The 26190-nt window shown below is 41.4% G+C and overlaps 1 protein-coding gene across 7 annotated transcripts in view; it reads right to left on the bottom strand.

Moving 5' to 3' along the window:
• nfat5b (nuclear factor of activated T cells 5b) overlaps window positions 1–26190 on the bottom strand; it is a 63189-nt gene that overhangs the window by 33142 nt on the left and 3857 nt on the right. For 2 of the 7 annotated variants that reach the window (XM_021586165.3, XM_090222310.1), the window contains exon 2: window positions 7858–7973. The exons of 4 other annotated variants lie outside the window; for them this stretch is intronic. The gene's annotated coding sequence lies outside the window, so the exon portion shown is untranslated. Of the gene's footprint in view, window positions 1–7857; window positions 7977–26190 lie in introns of all 7 variants that reach the window. One more of the 7 variants, XM_090222307.1, reaches the window with a different exon arrangement.

Raw genomic sequence — 26190 nt, 5'->3', positions numbered from 1 at the left:
TTAGCCGCCATCGATATGAAACAATACTGTGCAGCCGTATTCATTGACCTGGCCAAGGCTTTCGACTCTGTCAATCACCACATCCTCATCGGCAGACTCGACAGCCTTGGTTTCTCAAATGATTGCCTCGCCTGGTTCACCAACTACTTCTCTGATAGAGTTCAGTGTGTCAAATTGGGGGGTCTGTTTTCCGGGCCTCTGGCAGTCTCTACGGGGGTGCCACAGGGTTCAATTCTTGGACCGACTCTCTTCTCTGTATACATCAATGATGTCACTCTTGCTGCTGGTGAGTCTCCGATCCACCTCTATGAAGACGACACCATTCTGTATACTTCTGGCCCTTCTTTGGACACTGTGTTAACAACCCTCTAGGCGAGCTTCAATGCCATACAACTCTCCTTCCGTGGCCTCCAATTGCTCTTAAATACAAGTAAAACTAAATGCATGCTCTTCAACCGATTGCTGCCTGCACCTACCCGCCTGTCCAACATCACTACTCTAGACGGCTGACTTAGAATATGTGGACAACTACAAATACCTAGGTGTCTGGTTAGACTGTAAACTCTCCTTCCAGACTCACATCAAACATCTCCAATCCAAAGTTAAATCTAGAATTGGCTTCCTATTTCGCAACAAAGCATCCTTCACTCATGCTGCCAAACATACCCTTGTAAAACTGACCGTCCTACCAATCCTCGACTTCGGCAATGTCATTTACAAAATAGTCTCCAATACCCTACTCAATAAATTGGATGCAGTCTATCACAGTGCCATTCGTTTTGTCACCAAAGCCCCATATACTACCCACCACTGCGACCTGTGCGCTCTCGTTGGCTGGCCCTCGCTTCATACTCGTTGCCAAACCCACCGGCTCCAGGTCATCTACAAGACCCTGCTAGGTAAAGTCCCCCCTTATCTCAGCTCGCTGGTCACCATAGCAGCACCCACCTGTAGCACACGCTCCAGCAGGTATATCTCTCTGGTCACCCCCAAAACCAATTCTTCCTTTGGCCGCCTCTCCTTCCAGTTCTCTGCTGCCAATGACTGGAACGAACTACAAAAATCTCTGAAACTGGAAACACTTATCTCTCTCACTAGCTTTAAACACCAGCTGTCAGAGCAGCTCACAGATTACTGTACCTGTACATAACCCATCTATAATTTAGCCCAAACAACTACCTCTTCCCCTACTGTATTTATTTATTTGTTCCTTTGCACCCCATTATTTCTATCTTTACTTTGCACATTCTTCCACTGCAAATCTACCATTCCAGTGTTTTACTTGCTATATTGTATTTACTTCACCACCATGGCCTTTTTTTCCCCTTTACCTCCCTTATCTCACCTCATTTGCTCACATTGTATATAGACTTATTTTTCTACTGTATTATTGACTGTATGTTTGTTTTACTCCATGTGTACTCTGTGTTGTTGTATGTGTCGAACTGCTTTGCTTTATCTTGGCCAGGTCGCAATTGTAAATGAGAACTTGTTCTCAACGTGCCTACCTGGTTAAATAAAGGTGAAATAAATAAATAAAATACTCACAATACATGTGAATGCATATTCAAAAAGAATGTGTGCATGCATTGAGTTATTGAGCTTGTTTTGTTTGATCAGTGGAGTCTATGGTGCTACAGATGACAGACAATCTGTTTCCCTTCTATTTGGGACTTATATTAGCCTACTAATCAACGATATTTGCACAGCAGCATCACTCCAGCATGTCACGCCTGTATGGAAGGACATCATATAGGCACTGCTGTTAGTTTGAGAATATAAGAGAAAATCTATTCAATGCAAATGGGTCCAACATAACGTCATGATTTGTGATCATGGATTCTTATAAAACTAGTATTTTTAGTCATTTTCTGTGATCTGGAATTTATTTGTATTTTTTTTGTTGCCGTCAGGAAGCACCTCTAAACAACTCAGCTGCTATGACAAAATTTGAAATACCTCAATGGGCTGTCAAGGAATGGGCGGACTGTAACATGATCCTACTGCTATGATTGGCTAGAGTAAGGCTGTAACTTCACTTTCCCCTCACATCTCTCTCCATTGCTCATATCACTTGTTGATGTTTTCTGCTACTATGAGCACTAGCTAATGGTGATTACATTTCCTACAAAGCCATATAAGTGCATAATATATCTAACAGGGAGAGCGAGGGAAGGAAAAAATGATTAAACGACAATGCACATTCTGTCTGAAAGGCTGAAATCTGCCCATAGTTTGAGAAGTGAGAACCTACATACACGCACTGATCTACAGATTTCTTGGTCAATAAACATGCAGTAAGATTCTTAGCTAGCTAAACCTATTGCCATCATGTAAACGTGATTTCTGTCATTCTGCGCACTGTGGGTAGATGCCATAATCAGGTGAATCTGAGCACCATAGGTGGATGCCATAATCAGGTTACTCTGAGCACCGTGGGTGGACGCCATAATCAGGTTACGCAACTAATGCATATGGACCAGGTACATTTCTCAAATGTCCAGTAAATTAACACGCTGCCGTTCAAAATGTCCTGCGCCACTTTTTGCTAATGGTAATCCTGGTCTGTCTGTGCTGTGTTTACCTGTGGCTTCAGAGAGGAGGAACAGACAATATGAAAGAAAGACTTCAGAAATCTGTGGAATTCAAGCTATTTACACAAGCCAACCCTCTGCACACACCCACAAAGACACACGGGATGGTTTACTGAACCAGGCCTTGCATACCATCAGGTGTGGTCTGTCAGTCACAATAGGGTCCATCTGCTAATATCTATCTTGTTACTGCCTGTCTCATTCATAGGACACAAATCACAGGACTGCCATTCCCCCACTCCCCCATTATCACAAGGACGCTGCTTCACAATAAGCTTAGTGTGCCCACATAGGCATGTCTCCAGCCAGCGGGAGAACCATGCTTAGGCAACAAGGAGGCAGGCCTGTGGTCACTCAGCACGCACAAGTACACTCACTGCATGACATCACCAAGCCAGGGCTACACTCAGAGCTTTTAGCTTCTCAGCCTCCCAAACAGGACAATCAGAAAAACAACCAGCCATATAACACTGAAATTAGAGTTATTTTGCCTCAGAGACTATCTGCACTAGTGGCGAAAATAAATAAATAATCCATACAGTTACATATCAGGATATCATTTTGGACAATATATAGTTTCGTTTTGACAATATCGCAATATTATTTTTGTGCTAGTTGCACCAAAGTTCCAGTATTTTTCCCTCACGGCTTGTTCTCGATCTTCTTTTTAAATAGGGACCCAATTTGTTTTCAGCACTTTTATTTCCATGACTGATCAAAATTCGTTTTCTCATGGCTCTCTTGTCCCTCTGCAGAAGACACATGGTGAGCAATACATTTGTAACATGGAACAGCAATAAAAAGTAAATACACACACACAAAAGTTTTTGGTCACTTAGAAATGTCCTTGTTTTTTAAAGAAAACCTTTTTCTTGTCCATTAAAATAATATCAAATTGATCAGAAATACAGTGTAGACATTGTTAATGTTGTAAATGATTATTGTAGCTGGAAACGGCTGATTTTTTATGGAATATCTACATAGGCCCATTATCAGCAACCATCACTCCTGTGTTCCAATAGCACGTTGTGTTAGCTCATCTAAGTTTATCATTTCAAAAGGCTAATTGATCATTAGAAAACCCTTTTGCAATTCTGTTAACACAGCTGAAAACTGTTGTTCTGATTAAAGAAGCAATAAAACTGGCCTTCTTTAGAATAGTTGAGTATCTGGAGCATCAGCATTTGTGGGTTCGATTACAGGCTCAAAATGGCCAGAAACAAAGAACTTTCTTCTGAAACTCATCAGTCTATTCTGGTTCTGAGAAATGAAGGCTATTCCATGCGAGAAATTGCCAAGAAACTGAAGATCTCGTACAATGCCGAACTGGCCCTAACCAGAATAGAAAGAGGAGTGGGAGGCCCCGGTGCACAACTGAGCAAGAGGACAAGTACATTAGTGTGTCTAGTTTGAGAAACATACGCCTCACAAGTCCTCAACTGGCAGCTTCACTAAATAGTACCCGCAAAACACCAGTCCCAACGTCAACAGTGAAGAGGCGACTCCGGGATGCTGGCCTTCTATACCTGCTGTAAACTCTATGTGACAAATACAAATTGATTTGATTTTGATTTGGTTAAAAGACAAAAAAGGTCAATGCTATTTACTAGGGCCAGGATGATACCATTATCGCGATACTCGTTAGTATCGTGGTAAGGAAACAAAACAAAGTGGATTTAACTTCTTTAGGAAAACATCCCTAATGTTGGAAACAAATATCCATTATGTTGTCATCCAGAGTCACAATTATTTATTTTCCAAGCTATAGCACACAATATTTTACACACAGTAGGTTTTTAAAGGACCAAAGAGTCTGCTTCATGGTTTCATTTTTGTCATTGAAAAAGTATCGCAATACTGGTATAGTCCCGACCCTACTATTTACCCAGGATCATATGAAGGAGAAAAATGCATCTCTTCCCAAGTGAATGATTGATGAACAATGGTTAGTGGTTGAGGCTCTATCAGTACCAGCCATGTTGACATTTGAGAACTATGAAAGACTCCAAACCATTTACCCAGCAGCCAATGAAATTCACTGTCAAACGTCAGCTCTGTAGAGCATTGAGAAACAGAGACCCCTCTCCTACCATCCATCTATAAATCCCAGGAGAGTTATTAGTGATATGCTTAAAAATAGCCTGCGGTGTACCAAGCCTCCAAATTTGGAACCTTTGTGGATTTGCTCTTGATTTTGCTACGAGCGCATGTTGACTCTGCTGATAAGACTGTTGGAATAAGCTGATAAAATATTTGGCATTAACAATTTATGTTAGGAAGGGTTGTTTTGGCCTTGAGGCTTCCCCTTCATGGGGGTTGGGGAGGGAGGTAATAGATGCATTTAGAAAAAAGTACAAAATAAATTGCCAAACCAGAAAATAACATTATTACTTATTACTGAGCAGAGCACTATGAAGGACTGCAGCAACAGCAGTCAGAACAACAAAAAATAGAACCAACTGTGTATTTATCCATTTGTATAATTTAACCCATGATGAGATAGGCTTGCTGTACACATTGACCACAATCCTGATTGACCTCTTCAGTTGGACCCTGATGGTGCCGCATGGAGGACTGTGTGTGGTTGGAGCGGTCTTTGCCTTGGCTGCAGTGCTAATTTGTCCTTCAATCTCACCTCTCCCAGCCATACTAAGACCATACCCTACAGTATATTAATCACCTAAGAGGATTTGGCACAAAATCTAATTAAGGCTTTAGAATGTCTGCTGATTAATTAGAAATAACCATGGGAGAATGAGGCTATTATTATCAGAGCAATGGTACAAGCCAACACCACCACAAATAAATAATTGATGGCAACTCAGTTCGCAATGTTTGTAGGCGAGGGTGTTATCCTGAGAAGAACAACATTTCATTAAAATCAGATCAAAGTTTATTTGTCACGTGCACTGAATACAACAGGTGTACCTTACAGTGAAATGCTTACTTACAAGCCCTTAACCAACAACGGCTGGACACAATGCATATAGTCCAGGTCTTATGGCTTGTGAGTAAAAGCTGTTAAGACTTTTGGTCCTAGACTTGGCGCTCCGCTACCGCTTCCCATGCGGTAGCTGAGAGAACAGTCTATGACTGGAGTCTGACAATTTTTAGCGCCTTCCTCTGACGCCGCCTAGTATAGAGGTCCTGGATGGCAGGCAGCTTAGCCCCAGTGATGTACTGAGCCGTACGCACTACCCTCTGTAGTGACTTGCGGTCGGAGACTGAGCAGTTGCCGTACCAGGCAGTGATGCAACCATTGCTCTCAATGGTGCAGCGGTAGAGCCTTTTGAGGATCTGAGGACCCATGACAAATCTTTTCAGTCTCCTGATGGGGAATAGGTGTTGTCGTGCCCTCTTCACGAGAGTCTTGGTGTGTTTGGACCATGATAGTTTGCTGGTGATGTGGACACCAAGGAACTTGAAGCTCTCAAACTGCTCCACTACAGCCCTGTCGACGAGAATGGGGGCGTGCTCGGTCCTCCTTGTCCTGTAGTCCACTATCAATAGGTTGTTATTTTGGCACCACTCGGTCAGGTCTCTGACCTCCTCCCTATAGGCTGTCTCGTCGGTGTCAGTGATCACTGATACCACCTGTTGTGTCATCTGCAAACTTAAATGGTGGTGTTGGAGTCGTGCCTGGCCATGCAGTCCAGGATCCAGTTGCAGAGGGAGATGTTTAGTCCCAGGATCCTTAGCTTAGTGATGAGCTTTAAGGGCACTATGGTGTTGAACGCTGATCTGTAGTCAATGAATAGCATTCTCACGTGGGTGATCCTTTTGTCCAGGTGGGAAAAGGCAGTGTTGAGTGCAATAGAGTTTGCATCATCTGTGGATCTGTTTGAGCGATATGCAAATTAGAGTGGGTCTAGGGTTTCTGGGATAATTGTGTTAATGTGAGCCATGACCAGCCTTTCAAAGCACTTCATGGCTACGGACGTGAGTGCTACGGGTCTGTAGTCATTTAGGCAAGTTACCTTAAGTGTTCTTGGGCACAGGGACTATGGTGATCTGCTTGAAACATGTTGGTATTACAGACTCAATCAGGGACATGTTGAAAAAGTCAGTGAAGACACCTGCCAGTTGGTCAGCACATGCCTGGAGCAACCGTCCTGGTAATTTGTCTGGCCCTGCCTGTTGAAAAAGGTCTTACTCACATCGGCTACGGAGAGCGTGATCACACAGTCGTCCAGAACAGCAGATGCTCTCATGCATGCCTCAGTGTTGCTTGCCTCGAAACGAGCATACACGTGATTTAGCTCATCTGGTAGGCTCGTGACACTGGGCAGCTCGCGGCTTCCCTTTGTAGTCTGTAATAGTTTGCAGGCCCTGCCACATTCGACGAGCGTCAGAGCCAGTGTAGTATGATTCAATCTTAGTCCTGTATTGGCGCTTTGTCACATTCTACACATTCAATGCACTTATTGATGAAGCCAGTGACTAATGTGTACTCCTCAATGCCATCGGAGGAATCCCAGAACATATTCCAGTCTGTGCTAGCAAAACAGTCCTGTAGTTTAGCACCTTCGTCATCTGACCACTTCTTTGTTGACGGTGTCACTGGTGCTTCCTGCTTCCTGCAAGTTTTTGCTTGTAAGCAGGAATCAGGAGGATGGAATTATGGTCAGATTTGCCGAATGGAGGGTGAGGGAGAGCTTTGTATGCGTCTCTGTGTGGTGTAATGGTGGTCTAGAGTTTTTTCCCCCTCTGGTTGCACATTTAACATGCTGATAGAAATTAGGTAAGACTGATTTCAGTTTTCCTGTATTAAATTCCCTAGCCACTAGGAGTGTTGCCTCTGGGTGGGCGTTTTCCTGTTTGCTTATTTCCTTATACAACTGACTGAGCGCGGTCTTAGTGCCAGCATCCGTCTGTGGTGGTAAATGAACAGCCACAAAAAATAGATGAAAACTCTCTTGGCAAATAGTATAGTCTACATCTCATCATGAGATACTATACTTCAGGTGAGCAAAATCTAGAGACTTCCTTAGATTTCGTGAACTAGCTGTTGTTTACAAATATTCACAGAAAGCAGCCCCTAGTCTTACCGGGAGTTTGCTGTTCTATCTAGCTGGTGCAGCGTATACCCCACCAGCTGAATGTTATCCATGTCGTCATTCAGCCACGATTCGGTGAAACATAAGATATTACAGTTTTTGATGTCCCGTTGGTAGGATATTCGTGATCGTACCTCGTCTAATTTATTGTCCAATGATTGTACGTTGGAAGTAATATTGATGGTAAAGGCAGACTTCCCACTCACCGTCAGCGGATCCTTACAAGGCACCCCGTCCTGTGTCCCCTATGCCTGGGTCTCTTTCTCCTGCCAATGACGGGGATATTGGCCTTGTTGGGTGTCTGAAGTACATCCTGTGCGTCCTGCTTGTTGAAGAAAAAATCTTTGTCTAATCCGAGGTGAGTGATCGCTGTTCTGATATCCAGAAACAGTGGCAGAAACATTATGTACAAACTAAGTTACATATAATGCAAAAAACCCCACATAATAGCACAATTGATTAGGCACCTGTAAAACGTCTGCCATTTCTTCCGGTGCCATCTCTTCACTTTAAGCTACATAATTTAGTTTAGCAGAATTGTTCTGTTGCCCAGGCTATATTGGAGGGGATTCAAAACTATGTGGGACAATGAATGCTGTTCCAGATAAGTTTAGAGAAAGGTAGTATTTTTTGCAACAGATTTATTCAACAGAATACAATGCTATCAAGCAGATCCTGACAGAGGCCCTGAGATAAAATGTAATCAGTCCTATCTCTAACCAGAAACAGGTTCCATCTGGTTCAGAGCTTGGCAGTGGGGCACCGTCATACCTGATGATGACATCTGGTTTTCCCACTCAACAAAACCCTTCTAACATTTCATAATGTATCAGGCTGTGACTAAGAGGCAGTTCAACTGAGGTAAAGTGATAACTAACTACCTGTACTTCAGTGAAAGTTAACTTTATTATGCTTCCAATTACAAGTTATTGAGACTTAAAACTGGTAGCTAAGCTACTTGAATAAAACATATTCTTTTTTTTATGACAGGATGTTAGGGGGGAAAAATAAGACAATCACTCCAAAGGAGCCATCCTTTCTGCCCACACCTCCCTGGGAACTAACAGGTGACAGGAAAAGGGAATGAATACACAGGAAATTGATATTATACAACCGTTATGGTGCACTGGAATGTTTGTCAATTTATACCCCCCTTGAAGTCACAGTGTTGCCGAAGCCCTTGACATACCTCTTGTGTATAATAATCTATCGTTGAGCAAGCTCTCTGACACAGAGCACGTTTGGGTGTGGCAATTGCAGGAGCAGAGAGAGAGGTAGAAGAGGAGAGAGGGAGGGAGAGAGAAAGCATTAACAAGAATCACAAATCAGGAACAGGAATTTAAATAGCACTAAAGAGCAAGGGGTTATCTGAAAACTACCAGAAAAGGCTTATGGCCTTTGGTTAAGATTGATGAACAATGCTCATTAGCAGTGGATCCAAATGGGGCAGACATGTCATAAAGTCCACATAAGGAGCCATGCTCTTTGAGGCGGGACTAGCAGAGCTGTACGCCTACACTGAAACCTGACCTTGTCTTCTCATCTGCCAATGGAAAAGCTCCTGGCAGCTATGATTTAGCCCTCTAAATATTTAACATCTTTGTTGAAATAAAAAAAAGTGTGCATTTCGCTCTGGGTAGAAACATCAGAGGGATCAGAGCTCGGAGACGCTTTCAGGTTTTCACAGAAAGGTGTCACAAATCAGTCTCCTACGAGGGAGAGGCACAGCGAGAGCAGAGGGCGCCACAGCCAAACTCCCAGCCTATCCTGTCTCTCACTGGTACAGCACCTGTGGCCAGAGAGAAATTAATAAACCACTAACCTGAGACATCCAGAACTAAAACCTTGCATAATTGCATCAGATGCTCGATTAGGTTATAGGAGGGGGACGTGTTTGAAAAATTACTAATGACAATAAGAAAATTCTCCACCACTCTAAACATAACCTCTCAGACAGTTTTGTGGCAAGTCTACAGGCCAGATGTCTCTTCCCTTCTGAAATTTGAAAGATGTGAGGACCTGCTATATTGTGATTTGGCCAAATGACCAGTGATAAAACATGTGTGTACCTGTAAGCTCCTCGTAAAGGCCCCTGCATACTAGGTTCGGTTTGCTCCTAGCAGAACTTGGCTAGGCAAAGTGAACATCTGTGCCTCGCATGATCCCTTAAAAAAGCAGCAATATTATTGTTTGTCCCTCTTGAGATGCTGTAGCAACAACATACCCAGTAACACTTCCTCAAAATAATTAATCTATGATAAATCAAGAAATCTGTCATTCATTTGGACATTTTTGCAAAGGAGGTCTTAGTTGTGCAATTTCACATCTAACTGGAGTATTTAAGTAAAACAATTTGCATGAAAATGAGTTGTCTCTCATTCAATGACAACAAACACTATTGAAAAACCCTGTCCCTAGCTCCCACTCCTACTAGGAGTAGTACTGTTGACCAATCACTGACGAAGGGGAGCAGACTTCGGCTAACGAACTTCGACTTCAAGAAAAATGTCTGTGCGCGTAAACAGATCCCTGCCAAACACCAAAACTTGACAGAATTTTGTCATAAAATATTCACAAAATGTTTGATTGGGAAACATGCAACAGGCTTTAGTCGTCGCATCATACACTCTGTCGACAGCTGCTACTACCAGTTATGTTACGTGCATCTGTCGACAAGAGATTTATCAAATACTAACATGAGAATTAGTCTACCACCGGAGTTCAACTGTGGGCACAGGGTATCACTGAATACAGCAGGATCTGTCCCTGAGACAAAAGCCAAGGGACAGTGTTGAGACTGGGCATTTGTATCGCCCAATTTAAGACCCTATTTGGTCAGAGACTATGCTGTTAAGTGCATAGGCCTACCTAAAGCCTACATGTATTTCCTTATAGTTACTGGCAGTAGCAGAAATCAAATAGTGCCAAGTTCTGATTTTCAAAGATAAGCTACAACTGGGGAATGTGCAGATCATTTGGCACAAGATTATGATCACTGTATTTGTCGATTGTACAGAAGGTCTAACCAAAATGTGACTTCTGCTTTAGACCAACCCCACCAAAAGACACACACAGGTTGGAGCAGGGGTTGCCACACTGGGCGCCCGTGGAGCAGTTGTTGTGTGGGGTTAACTGCCTTGCTCAAGGGGACAACGGCAGGCAATGGCATTTAGGATTAGAGGTCGACCGATAAATCCAATCTTACAGTTAACTAGTCCAGTGCAATAACGACCTGCCTCTCTCTTGTTGCACTCCACAAGGAGAATGCCTGTTACGCAAATGCAGTAAGCCAAGGTAAGTTGCTAGCTAGCATTAAACTTATCTTATGAAAAACAATCAATCATAATCACTAGTTAACACATGGTTGATGATATTACTAGATATTATCTAGTCCTGCGTTGCATATAATCTGACTGAGCATACAAGTATCTGACTGAGGGGTGGTAGACAGAAGCAGGCTCGTAAACATTCCTTTCTTTACAGCACTTTTGGGCGTTTTGCCAGCAGCTCTTCGTTGTGCGTCAAGCATTGCGCTGTTTATGACTTCAAGCCTATCAACTCCCGAGATGAGGCTGGTGTAACCAATGTGAAATGGCTAGCTAGTTAGCGCGCGCTAATAGCGCTTCAAACGTCACTCTCTCTGAGCCTATGGTTGTTTCCCTTGCTCCGCATGGGTAATGCTGCTTCGTGGGTTGCTGTTGTCGTTGTGTTCCTGGTTCGAGCCCAGGGAGGAGCGAGGAGAGGGACGGAAGCTATACTGTTACACTGGAAATACTAAAGTGCCTATAAGAACATCCAATAGTCAAAGGTATATGAAATACAAATGGTATAGGAGGGAAATAATCCTATAATTCCAATAATAACTACAACCTAAAACTTCTTACCTGGGAATATTGAAGACTCATGTTAAAAGGAACCACCAGCTTTCATATGTTCTCATGTTCTGAGCAAGGAACTTAAACTTTAGCTTTCTTACATAGCACATATTGCACTTTTACTTTGTCCAACACTTTGTTTTTGCATTATTTAAACCAAATTGAACATGTTTCATTATTTATTTGAGGCTAAATTTAATTTATTGATGTATTATATTAAGTTAAAATAAGTGTTCATTCAGTATTGTTGTAATTGTCATTATTACAAAAATATATATGTATATTTTTTAATTGTCCGATTAAATCGGTATCGGCTTTTTTGGTCCTCCAATAAATCGGCATCGGCATTGAAAAAACATGATCGGTCGACCTCTACTTAGGATACCAGCAACCATCCAATTGCCTGGCTCACTTTCAGACAATTTTTTTCCCCTTCAGACCCGGGACTCAAACTGGCAACACTCCGGTAGCTGGCTCGCCTCTCTAATTTCTAGGTTACCAACTGCCCGATGTGTCATTCTTCCTGCACGATTGTGTCATTCTTGAATTGTCCCCAACAGACAACTGATCTGGGAATCCTTTCAGTAGCTCCTAAAACAGGGTTTCTGAAATACTAGCCCTATGTAATCAATTAAAGTCACATGAGACCAGTCTTGATGTTCACTAAATCACAAATGACATTTAACAGTACTGATAAAAGTTGTGTTTTTAAACTCAATGTGGCGAGGCACTTCATTCACAGCAGTGACTGTGATTGTATTAATACAAACCATGCAACAACAGGGACTGGTGTGTCGATCATTATGGAATACTGATGTTTTGGAAAAGGTAGGCCAACTGGCGTTGTGTTATTGCCAACCTCTTGACATGCTTTATAGAGATTGTAGCCCTGCAACTATGGTGGCTTTTGCTCTACATATTTTCTCACGCTCATCTGAACTAGTATTCCCTTGCCAAATTATGATCAGGGTGCCTATGACACTGGCTACATTGTCCTGCAGTCATTTTAAACCAAAGAAGTACATATTAAAAAATAACATTGATTAATGAAAGCCTCTCAATACCGTCAGAAAACCGTCAATTTGATACGAGAACAAGAGGGATGATAACCACTGCAAGGTGAAATGACAAGTGTTGATGTTACTATCAGTGACTGTTGCTAGGGGTGCTAGGAGGTTAAACCGCTCATGCATAGGATGGTTAGAGCCTAAACAAGGTCACAGTAAATACTGGAAGACGTAATGTTTTGACCTAAGGCCTACTACTCCTCTTTACTGAGGTTTGGTTAGTGTTAACCATTAACCCCTGAGAGTTTCTAAAATGAAGTTATGGGGGAAGCAGTGTCGTTACTAGGCATTAGTGGCCGCTTAGTGGCCCACGGCCGCTAGGGGGCCCCCAAACAAAAAGGAAGGATGTATTCCTCGTCATGTCAGTTATTGACAGCCAGTCAATAAGCCCATGTCAACTAACAGTTTAGATTGCTAGGTAAGTTAGTCTAGCCAGCTAATCTAAACCGTGTAGTTTCGCTCTCTCCACCTCCAAGAGGGGGGGGGGGGGGGGGGGGGGGGGGAATATGTTTTGCCCTTCTTAGGGCCCCCAAAAAGCTAGACAGCCCTGCTGTCCAGTTTGCGTTAGATGGATTTAAGATCCATCAGTGAAGCCTGGTTTGACGTAGGCTAGTGTTGAGGAGTGGGCTGTGTGATCAAATGTCATTTCTCAAAACAAGTCTGCTCACTTTTCTGCATACACCGCTGTAATAACCCAGCTAGTGTTGACAGCTCTTGTTCATTTACAACATTGTACTCTGAGAGCATAAGAAGCATTTAAGAACCTGTTAAACATGTTGGCCCAATACATATTTTGAACAATAGCATTGGGTGAAAAAAAGTAGGCTTTTGGTCAACTGATCATCTACCAGAAATCGTGCTGTTTTCACATACAGATGAAGGATTTTAATTTGATCACTCTTTTGTTGCTTAGAATTTTCCTGCCTTGCAGGAAATGCAGATTGTGATTTACAGAAATTCACTGAAAACCTGCACTTACACACAGTTATATTAACAGTATTCCACGATTCATGTAACCTTAGTTTGACCAACTAATAACCTAACCACCAAGCTAGCAACATTATAGACTAAACACTCAAATCCTGTTGCTGCAGGACTAGTTTGCTGCGTCAATACAGATCAAAGTAAGATCCTACACCCGTAACTGTCATCTGTATTGGCTCTTTGAACCAAGTGAAAGAACTACCACTCTCAGCCATGTCAACACAGTGGACGTGATGCTGACCCATTTCCTTCCATGTTGGTGGTGACATACAGCGTTTAATATCCAGACAAGCACAAAAACAATGAGCTACTCAGAAATAACCAAGCATTTTGGTAACCACTGGATGGATTCACAACAAAGAGTGACCCAGACCCACAGATAACAAAGACTGGAGACTAAGCTATAGATTGTTCAATGAACATACATTTTACCTTAAGTACACAGCAATTTACATGACCATGACTCTTTAAAAATAGTCATGGATTAAGCTAATCCTGGAGAAAATGGACTGAAAAAATACCGGCCATATTTCCAAATGTCCAGACCACACTGTAATTTAACTCTCCTACAGTCAGAGTCCTAAAGTAGGCCTATCTCTGCCTATGACAAATGAAAAAATACCAAATGTTTTTGGATACAAAACAATCCATTCATTGATAGTCTGATTCACATCGGCATAGTTGATATACAGTACTAAAACATTTAGCCTAGTTTATGACAATGTACCTAAAGCAGTAGCCTACACCTAAAGACACCAAATAATACGATGGTTCTTGGAAACCAAATCCAATGGATTTATCTGCGTGTAACTAGACATTGAGACAAGCATCCACTTCGGCAGAAATATACTGTTACCTTACACTTGCCCCCAACTAACCCACTGTGGATCCTTATAGCCTAACTCACTGACACGGATGGCCCTGTAACAGTCCTCTGTGGCCCTTGTACCTAATGTATAGCCCCCCAGCTGGCACACTGGTATTATACCCTGCATGACATATAATACCCAGCATGGCTTATTATAACCTGGTCTCTGGCAAAATTATGTTTGAGAGGAAAACACCTTCTGTATGCCTCAATACCGTGACTAAAAACACAAGCAACCATCCAGTGAACAAGGAGATTATTTCTTAAGGACATGTCTGAGGAAATAGAACCTAGGCCGTAATTCTGCACATCATCAGAAGGATACTGGGCATGTTTCAAAGTGTGCCTAGGTAGTAGTGTGAAACTGACACCATCGACTGTTGTGATTAGGCTAAATTCAATTGTGTGGAGCAGAAAAAGAGTGGGATAGCTGATTTATTTTAGATTTCGGCTTCTCTCTAAACCCATTATAATCCCAAAGGTTAAAAAGAGAGATCACTAATCCATCCTTTCTCTGTGTATGCCATGCCTGCAGATTTGTGGTAGAAGTGCAAGCACAGGTGTGGGACTGAATGTTTGTTCATCGGTTTTAAAAAGAGAGAGGAGATTGGTATTGTAGTCTCATTGTTCCAATCAGAAAATCAAACATTTAAAATTATTATCAAGAATCTAATCAAAAACTGGCTTAATTTGTTGTCCCTCTGAGGTCTTTGATCTTTCATCATCATAAATATATTAGCATTCAAGGCAATCAAATATTTTTAAGCGCATGCCACCAAGTTTGTTTAACATAGCAGAGTCAATATTAATTGAGGGCAAGCACAGGTTTACACACAAAGCAGCCCGCTCCCCTTGTGATGGTTAATGATTGATCCTATGGGCTCTGGTGGGCCAGCTTAGAGACATAGAGGGCCTCTGCCAAAGGGAGATCTGTGGTCCAGAGTAGGACAAAGATACCAATACTGATGGAAAGCATCACTGTGTAATACACTCATTAAGACAGGGACCAGTCTCTCGAGGCCTGAGCTCTTAAGCTTACCAAAACCACAGGGCATGTAAATTGGGCCAACTAATTAACTTAACAGTGAAGTAAGTGTTCAGGAGTAAAGATTTCATTGTGTGGCTGGCCATTTCAAATATCTTGCCTTGTAATCTCCCAATTCCATTTTACTTCTAATGGTTGTTATACCTTCTCCTAAAATGCTTGTCACATTGCAAAGTGGTCACAATTCTAAAACTTGACACGGCAAACTAGTGATGGGAGTAAAGAAAATTGCAAGACTATTTTGGAAAATATTATATTGATACTTTGACTCCCAAGTGTCAATTTTGCAAGGTAGAATTTGCTAGCACTTGTGGCTGTACCTGTGCCAAACCTCCAGTATTTTTCATCCCATAACTTGTTCTCAATCTTCTTTAGAAAAATATTGAGCCAACATGTTTTCAACACTTTTATTATCATGACTGATCAAAACTAATTTTCTCATGCTCTCTTCTCTCTGCAGCAGACATATAGTGAGCAATGTTTGGAACATCAAAACACAACACATAAAATCTTGATCATCTCAATAGAAATCGCATTGGCACTAAGTATCGTGATATCATATTGTGAGGTCCGTAGCAATTGGCAGCCCGAAGACAAGCGAAGTATGCTCTTATCCTATAGTTTCAAATATTCTTACGTCTATGGTACTGTACCTGGATCACATTACAAAACCCAACTGAGATGTATTAAATGCAACCTAAGCCCTCACTGCCCCTACATCTACATATAGACTATGTGAATTCTGACTAAAAACAGATGTAATAGGAGAGATGTACTAGAAATAGAAGTGTTTCACCTCTAGGGCATTCTGCCATGTTTTCAGACAGCAGATACACAGCCATATGCTTGGCTCCATCTCCACAGCCGTGTTTGCAGTGTAGTGTGATTCACTGCATCATTAGAGAGCTGCTCCCAGAGGCCCTGGAACTCTCTCTGAGCCGCGGAAACACCACAATATGATCCATAAATGACAGAAAAGAAAAGTACAGTATGACGACACAACCTCACGCAGCCATGAGATAAACAGCTGCCTGCTCCAACTTCCATTTAAGCTGTGAATGTTTCATGTTTTGATACAACTTCAGCTGCAGACTATGGAACGCCGTTTGGGTCTTTGCGTGTCAAAAAATATACACGTCAAAATAACACTATTTGACAATAAAACAATTTGACGATTAAATAAGCTTTTAATTTGACACGTCAAATAACACAGTTCTATTATATAATGTTGTGTCTCCTGAATTTGCACGTGCAAGCCATGCGCCACCACGATAAATAGCACTGTCAAAGCAGTACAAAAAAAGTATGCAAACAAGCACACACCGGCCACAAACAATGCGTCAACAATACCGCGTTAGTAATAAAGCATTATTTGCCCGACCGCTACTAGCTAGCACCAATACAACCAACATGAAAACAATGACCAGTAGAAACTGCTGTCATTTTCACTATTCTTAGCAATGATTTAGGAATCTTTGTGAGTAAGTATTAGATAGGTAGCCACTTGATGTTCACCTATTGAAAATGAACTTCAGTTCATGAAAATAAATAGCTAGCCAGCTAACGTTATAAGCAGCCTGCTAGCTTCATCTGGCTAGTGAGGCTCGACCTGAACGGGCTGTGTTGTGAAGCTAGCCATAATAAAAAATTAGGTACAATAGTAGAATTGCAGTTTGCCTTCAAAATAAAAGTACCTCTTTCAAAGTGATGCAGAAGTTTACAATTGTTGGAATCATGCCATATTTAGACTAGATAATGTTAAACAAGGTTGGAATGTGAAGCAATGAAATGGGGTATCAGTCTACTCGGTGACACCCACAGAAAACAACTGTTAAGAGTTTACACAAATATTAGCGTTGTAGATCTTATCGCGGGACTGTGAAATCACCTCCCCAGTCAGCCTATTGTGTGTATTGACATTCATATTGCACTGTACAGCTTTACCTAAGGATTGGGGATCAATGAAATGAGGTATCCGTCTACTCAATACCCAATATATTATTTTCCCAACACCCTCCTCTGAGTTATCTGACTCCAAAACATCCACACAGTATTGTTTTTCTTCAGGAATAATGTTTAATACACATAGTAGGTTGACCAGAAATGTAGCTCAATTCAGTTGTTTCAGAGTCCTGCAATAAGAGCTACGATGCTAATGTTCTCTGCGTGTCACAGAGTAGACTGATACCGATGGATTGTGGATCAATGACATGGGTAATGCTGTACAGTGAAATAAGTATGCCCCCAAAGCAATTCTAAAGTGTAATACATTGTGTGATTTCAACAGATTTGTCAAATTAACAAATTGTCTTTTGTTGATTTTATATAACAACATTCCAACTCCGTTTATTATGATCTATACAATTATGGCATAATTACACTATTTGTATTACTTTGCATCACTGTCAATTACATACTTTTAATTTAAAGGCTAACCACAAAGTCCAGTATTGTGGTTAATCCTTATTGTGGCTAGCTTCACATAGATGGGTCAGACCACCATTAATCAAATAAGAACTGTTTAATAAATGAGGGTTATTTTAGTTGATGACACCTAGCAATATAGTTAGCTAGCTAACTGTAGCTACTGAAACAGATTGTTGTTTTGCTATGTTTTTGGGGAAGATCATTGTTTGCATCCATGAGCTAGCTAGCTTTTCTTATGACCAGCACTGTAGGTGCGCGAGACAACTTTACCAGCATCATAGTATACATATCGATGAATCATTGTGACATATGAAATACGAGTTATAGTGTAATCAATGTGTAATAACTACGTAAAAAAATTGATGAACCCATTTAATTATTATGGGACGTGCAGTCATATTCAGGTCCTGATTGGTCAACAAGCTTATCTGACGTATCAAATAGTGTTATTTGACGTTTGACGTTATTTGGCGTTCCATAGTTTTATATCAGCCACATAACATTGTAATAGATGTTACCTACCTACAAGGATGTAGGTGTTTGACAATTGATGTAATAAATTAGCCTAAAAATTAGGTTAAGAGTCAACAGAACATTCAACGTTCATTGTACTCTGTCCTGTCTATGTAATGCTTATCATCATCTTCTTTATCATCCCAGTTTTTCCCCTATATTAATTTAGATGCAAAACAAATGTATTTTGTGTGTATATATACAGTGGGGAGAACAAGTATTTGATAACCTGCAAAATCGGCAGTGTTTCCTACTTACAAAGCATGTAGAGGTCTGTAATTTTTATCATAAGTACACTTCAACTGTGAGAGACAGAATCTAAAACAAAAATCCAGAAAATCACATTGTATGATTTTTAAGTAAGTCATTTGCATTTTATTGCATGACATAAGTATTTGATACATCAGAAAAGCAGAACTTAATATTTGGTACAGAAACTTTTGTTTGCAATTACAGAGATCATACGTTTCTTGTAGTTCTTGACCAGGTTTGCACACACTGCAGCAGGGATTTTGGCCCACTCCTCCATACAGACCTTCTCCAGATCCTTCAGGTTTTGGGGCTGTCTCTGGGCAATACGGACTTTCAGCTCCCTCAAAAGATGTTATATTGGGTTCAGGTCTGGAGACTGGCTAGGCCACTCCAGGACCTTGAGATGCTTCTTACGGAGCCACTCAGTTGCCCTGGCTGTGTGTTGTTTCGGGTTGTTGTCATGCTGGAAGACCCAGCTAAGACCCATCTTCAATGCTCTTACTGAGGGAAGGAGGTTGTTGGCCAAGATCTCACAATACATTGCCCCATCCATCCTCCTCTCAATACGGTGCAGTCGTTCTGTCCCCTTTGCAGAAAAGCATGCCCAAAGAATGATGTTTCCACCTCCATGCTTCACGTTTGGGATGATGCTCTTGGGGTTGTACTCATCCTTCTTCTTCCTCCAAACACAGCGAGTGGAGTTTAGACCAAAAAGCTCTATCAGACCACATGACCTTCTCCCATTCCTCCTCTGGATCATCCAGATGGTCATTGGCAAACTTCAGACGGGCCTGGATATGCACTGGCTTGAGCAGGGGGACCTTGCGTGCGCTGCAGGATTTTAATCCATGATGCGTAGTGTGTTACTAATGGTTTTCTTTGAGACTGTGGTCCCAGCTCTCTTCAGGTCATTGACCAGGTCCTGCCGTGTAGTTCTGGGCTGATCCCTCACCTTCCTCGTGATCATTGATGCCCCACGAGGTGAGATCTTGCATGGTGCCCCAGACCGAGGGTGATTGACCGTCATCTTGAGCTTCATCTATTTTCTAATAATTGCGCCAACAGTTGTTGCCTTCTCACCAAGCTGCTTGCCTATTGTCCTGTAGCCCATCCCAGCCTTGTGCAGGTCTACAATTTTTTCCCTGATGTCCTTACACAGCTGTCTGGTCTTGGCCATTGTGGAGAGGTTGGAGTCTGTTTGATTGAGTGTGTGGACAGGTGTCTTTTATACAGGTAACGAGTTCAAACAGGTGCAGTTAATACAGGTAATGAGTGGAGAACAGGAGGGTTTCTTAAAGAAAAACGAACAGGTCTGTGAGAGCCAAAATTCTTACTGGTTGGTAGGTGATCAAATACTTATGTCATGCAATAAAAAGCTAATTAATTACTTAAAAATAATAAAAATTACAGACCTCTACATGCTTTGTAAGTAGGAAAATCTGCAAAATCGGCAGTGTATGAAATACTTGTTCTCCCCACTGTAGATATATATACAGTGCCTTGCGAAAGTATTCGGCCCCCTTGAACTTTGCGACCTTTTGCCACATTTCAGGCTTCAAACATAAAGATATAAAACTGTATTTTTTTGTGAAGAATCAACAACAAGTGGGACACAATCATGAAGTGGAACAACATTTATTGGATATTTCGAACTTTTTTAACAAATCAAAAACTGAAAAATTGGGCGTGCAAAATTATTCAGCCCCCTTAAGTTAATACTTTGTAGCGCCACCTTTTGCTGCGATTACAGCTGTAAGTCGCTTGGGGTATGTCTCTATCAGTTTTGCACATCGAGAGACTGACATTTTTTCCCATTCCTCCTTGCAAAACAGCTCGAGCTCAGTGAGGTTGGATGGAGAGCATTTGTGAACAGCAGTTTTCAGTTCTTTCCACAGATTCTTGATTGGATTCAGGTCTGGACTTTGACTTGGCCATTCTAACACCTGGATATGTTTATGTTTGATTTTGCTTTATGTTTTGCATCATTGTCATGTTGGAAGACAAATCTCCATCCCAGTCTCAGGTCTTTTGCAGACTCCATCAGGTTTTCTTCCAGAATGGTCCTGTATTTGGCTCCATCCATCTTCCCATCAATTTTAACCATCTTCCCTGTCCCTGCTGAAGAAAAGCAGGCCCAAACCATGATGCTGCCACCACCATGTTTGGCAGTGGGGATGGTGTGTTCAGCTGTGTTGCTTTTACGCCAAACATAACGTTTTGCATTGTTGCCAAAAAGTTCAATTTTGGTTTCATCTGACCAGAGCACCTTCTTCCACATGTTTGGTGTGTCTCCCAGGTGGCTTGTGGCAAACTTTAAACAACACTTTTTATGGATATCTTTAAGAAATGGCTTTCTTCTTGCCACTCTTCCATAAAGGCCAGATTTGTGCAATATACGACTGATTGTTGTCCTATGGACAGAGTCTCCCACCTCAGCTGTAGATCTCTGCAGTTCATCCAGAGTGATCATGGGCCTCTTGGCTGCATCTCTGATCAGTCTTCTCCTTGTATGAGCTGAAAGTTGAGGGACGGCCAGGTCTTAGTAGATTTGCAGTGGTCTGATACTCCTTCCATTTCAATATTATTGCTTGCACAGTGCTCCTTGTGATGTTTAAAGCTTGGGAAATATTTTTGTATCCAAATCCGGCTTTAAACTTCTTCACAACAGTATCTCGGACCTGCCTGGTGTGTTCCTTGTTCTTCATGATGCTCTCTGCGCTTTTAACGGACCTCTGAGACTATCACAGTGCAGGTGCATTTATACGGCGACTTGATTACACACAGGTGGATTGTATTTATCATCATTAGTCATTTAGGTCAACATTGGATCATTCAGAGATCCTCACTGAACTTCTGGAGAGAGTTTGCTGCACTGAAAGTAAAGGGGCTGAATAATTTTGCACGCAGGATTTTTCAGTTTTTGATTTGTTAAAAAAGTTTGAAATATCCAATAAATGTCGTTCCACTTCATGATTGTGTCCCACTTGTTGTTGATTCTTCACAAAAAATACAGTTTTATATCTTTATGTTTGAAGCCTGAAATGTGGCAAAAGGTCGCAAAGTTCAAGGGGGCCAAATACTTTCGCAAGGCACTGTTTATATATTTATGCCAAGACATGCTTTTAAAAGGCTGACCAATGACTGAAAGTCTATGGGAACAGGTAGCATGTCATTGGACGAATAGTAACAATGTACCCACCCCCACCTTACCCTTGCCACCACTGCTGAAAACAATCCTAAGGAAATCAATGATCATCCTCTGCCTCTTATCTTGATGGATGGTTCAGAAATCATAGTTGAGGATTGGAGATGAAGAGATTAGTTGTCATACAAGTGGTTTCAGTGTCAATGGGGCCATATCATGTTCTAGTCCAGTGGTTCCCAAACTTTTATAGTCCCGTACCTCCAGCTGCGTACCCCCTCTCGCACCAGGGTCAGCGCACTCTCAAATGTTTTTTGACACTATTGTAAGCCTGCCACACATATTATACGATACATTTATTAAACATAAGAATGAGTGTGAGTTTTGTCACAACCCAGCTTGTGGGAAGTGACAAAGAGCTCTTATAGGACCAGGGCACAAATAATAATAATCAATAATGTTGCTCTTTTATCTCACCATCTTACATATAAAACCTTATTTGTTAATCGAAAATTGTGAATAACTCACCACAGATTAATGAGAAGGCTGTCCTTGAAACGATGCACACAACTCTGCCATGTTGGGTTGTATTGGAGAGAGTCTCAGTCTTAAATCCTTTTCCACACACAGTCTGTGTGTCTGTATTTAGTTTTCATGCTAGTGAGGGCTGAGAATCCACTCTCACATGGGTACGTCGTTGCAAAGAGCATCAGTGTCTTAACAGTGGGATTTGCAAAACCAGTAATCTGGCAGTGGCTTCTGATTAAATTAAATTTTCACAGAACCGCGTGTTGCAATTTCGATGAGGCTCTCTTGTTCAGATATCGGTAAGTAGACTGGAGGCATGGCATGAAAGGGACAACGAATCCAGTTGTTTGTGTCATCCGTTTCAGGAAAATACCTGCATAATTGCGCACCCAACTCACTCAGGTGCTTCGCTATATCACATTTGACATTGTCCGTAAGCTTGAGTTCATTTTCACACAAAAATATCATACAATGATTGAAAGACCTGTGTTTTGTCCTTGTTAATGCAGACAGAGAACAGCTCCAACTTCTTCAACATAGCCTCAATTTTGTCCCGCACATTGAATATAGTTGTGGAGAGTCCCTGTAATCCTAGATTCAGATCATTCAGGTGAGAAAAAACATCACCCAGATAGGCCATACAAGGGGTCAGACAAGTGAAAATTATGATCAGTGAAGAAAACTTTAAGCTCGTCTCTCAATTTTAAAAAAAAAACATCAATACCTTGCCCCTTGATAACCAGCGCACTTCTGTATGTTGTAAAAGGGTTACATGGTCGCTCAGATGAGAAAAAAACCTCACCCAAATGTATAGCCCCGTTGGAAAATATAAATGGACTGTTTGAAAATGTGAAGAAAAAAAAGATGTAAAAATAAAAACTTTTTTTATATAAATATATTTTAAATGCGATTCACATTTTTATTTGGCGTACCCCCAACGGCATTGAGCGTACCCCAGAATACCTGTTCTAGTCCAGCAAAATGACACATGACATTATGTTATGTCAATGCTTGTAAAACTCAGTAAACAATGAGCAATGAGTAAAAACAGAAACTGGAAACATAGTGTCTCATTTAAATTTGAGCGTTTTCAACCTCTCAAAATGTTTACAGGGCAGCAATTGAGGAATCTCTCTCTCCCTCAAATTCTCTACTTTCCCTTCTTATTACAAAAGTGGATAAACGTCCTCTAAGCCCACACAAAATCTTTCGGATTATGATTATGTAAGGAGCCTGCCTGTCTAGAGAATCATACATGCCCGGTCACTCATTCCACCCATAAAAGTAGTGACACAGAAAAATAGATAGCCCTGTGAGCCCACTGTAATGATATCCATCTGTAGCTCCTCAAGAAGCAGACTTTCAGTGAAGAAACTAGGCCTGGCCGAATCATTTTCATATTCTGACATGGGGCAGTCCATTACAACCGCAAGTCAGGCCAACTCAAGTTAACCCGTTTATGAACAAGTCCCTGACATCAGTCAAGAGGATGATTGAGTCATTTCTTCACTCTGCTGGCTTTAAAGCAACACTAATTAAGGGTGGCTCTTTGACACCCTCTGGGCTTCACTCTGCCACCTCTCCAACACTGCTAGGCCTATGACATTTAGGCTACCCTCAGCAAATTTGAGCCACAGAAACAATCTGATCGTTTGTGCAGAGATTACTCTGGGCATGCAGCCTCTGTGTGGTCACTGCCAGCAGCCTGCCAGGTAGAGGATTAACAGCACGGTCAGACAGAAAGTCAACACAGCCCTTTATTCTTTAGGTTAGCCAGATTATTGTGAATTCAGTTGAAAAACAGACTCAAAGTCTTATGGATACCTTCAGCAAACCACAAACATACCAAAGACACGAGAAAAATATACCCACTGTTTTTCTCCCTTTTCAGTTGAGGGAACATGCCGTTTAAATGATACAGTATCTGTCTTGGAAAGTAGGCAATGAAGACTGAAGAGTCATCTAAAATGCTAAGGAACTCAGGGCTCAGGTGCAACACTACACCAGCAGAGTCCCTACTTGCCCAACATTGTGATTGAAGTTGAACACTCACATGTACCCTCAGGACTGACTGGATGAAATATCCTGGTAACTGTATGGTAATTTCGGGTTTGATGAAGATCGCAGGAAAAAAGTTGAATTTCTCTCGGACTAAATTGCACAGAGATTACTGGGGTCCTGTACTTGGAACCAAAGAAGCGTGTATATTTACAAACAGAATATACAGCTGAAGTCAGAAGTTTACATACACTTAGGTTGGAGTCATTAAAACTCATTTTTCAACCACTCCACAAATTTCTTGTTAACAAACTATAGTTTTGGCAAGTCGGTTAGGACATCTACTTTGTACATGACAAGTAATTTTTCAACAATTGTTTACAGACAGATTTCACACATTATCACAATTCCAGTGGGTCAGAAGTTTACATACACTAAGTTGACTGTGCCTTTAAACAGCTTGTAAAATTCCAGAAAATTATGTCATAGCTTTAGACGCTTCTGATAGGCTAATTGACATTATTTGAGTCAATTGGAGGTGTACCTGTAGATGTATTTCAAGGCCTACCTTCAAACTCAGTCCCTCTTTGCTTGACATCATGGGAAAATCTAAAGAAACCCGCCAAGACCTCAGAAACAAAATTGTAGACCTCCACAAGTCTGGTTCATCCTTGGGAGCAATTTCCAAACGCCTGAAGGTACAACATTCATCTGTACAAACAATACTACGCAAGTATAAATACCATGGGACCACGCAGCCGTCAAACTGCTCAGGAAGGAGACGCGTTCTGTCTCCTAGAGATGAACGTACTTTGGTGAGAAAAGTGCAAATCAATCCCAGAAAAACAGCAAAGGACCTTGTGAAGATGCTGGACGAAACAGGTACAAAAGTGTCTATATCCACAGTAAAACGAGTCCTATATCTACAAAACCTGAAAGGCCGCTCAGCAAGGAAGAAGCCACTGCTCCAAAACCGCCATAAAAAGCCAGACTACGATTTGCAACTGCACATGGGGACAATGATTGTACTTTCTGGAGAAATGTCCTCTGGTCGGATGAAACAAAAATAGAACTGTTTGGCCATAATGACTAGAGGTCGACCGATTATGATTTTTCAACGCCGATAGCGATTATTGCAGGACCAAAAAAAGCCGATATCGATTAATTGGCCGTTTTTTTAAATGTATTTGTAATAATGGCAATTACAACAATTCTGAATGAACACTTATTTGAACTTAATATAATACATCAATAAAATCAATTTAGCCCGAAATAAATAATGAAACATGTTCAATTTGGTTTAAATAATGCAAAAACAAAGTGTTGGAGAAAGTAAAAGTGCAATATGTGCCATGTAAGAAAGGTAACATTTAAGTTGTTTGCTCAGAACATGAGAACATATGAAAGCTGGTGGTTCCTTTTAACATGAGTCTTCAATATTCCCAGGTAAGAAGTTTTAGGTTGTAGTTATTATAGGAATTATAGGACTATTTCTCTCTATACGATTTGCATTTCATATACCTTTGACTATTGGATGTTCTTATAGGCACTTTAGTATTGCCAGTGTAACAGTATAGCTTCCATCCCTCTCCTCGACGCTACCTGGGCTCGAACCAGAAACACATCGACAACAGCCACCCTCGAAGCAGCGTTACCCATGCAGAGCAAGGGGAACAACTACTCCAAGTCTCAGAGCGAGTGACGTTTGAAACACTATTAGCGCGCACCCCGCTAACTAGCTAGCCATTTCACATCGGTTACACCAGCCTAATCTCGGGAGTTGACAGGCTTGAAGTCATAAACAGCGCAATGCTTGAAGCATTGTGAAGAGCTGCTGGCA

Source organism: Oncorhynchus mykiss, chromosome 26 (genome assembly GCF_057628025.1).
Source record: "Oncorhynchus mykiss isolate SJ-2025 chromosome 26, ASM5762802v1, whole genome shotgun sequence".
Taxonomy (NCBI): Eukaryota; Metazoa; Chordata; class Actinopteri; order Salmoniformes; family Salmonidae; genus Oncorhynchus; species Oncorhynchus mykiss.
This window is presented reverse-complemented; position numbering and strand designations above follow the sequence as displayed.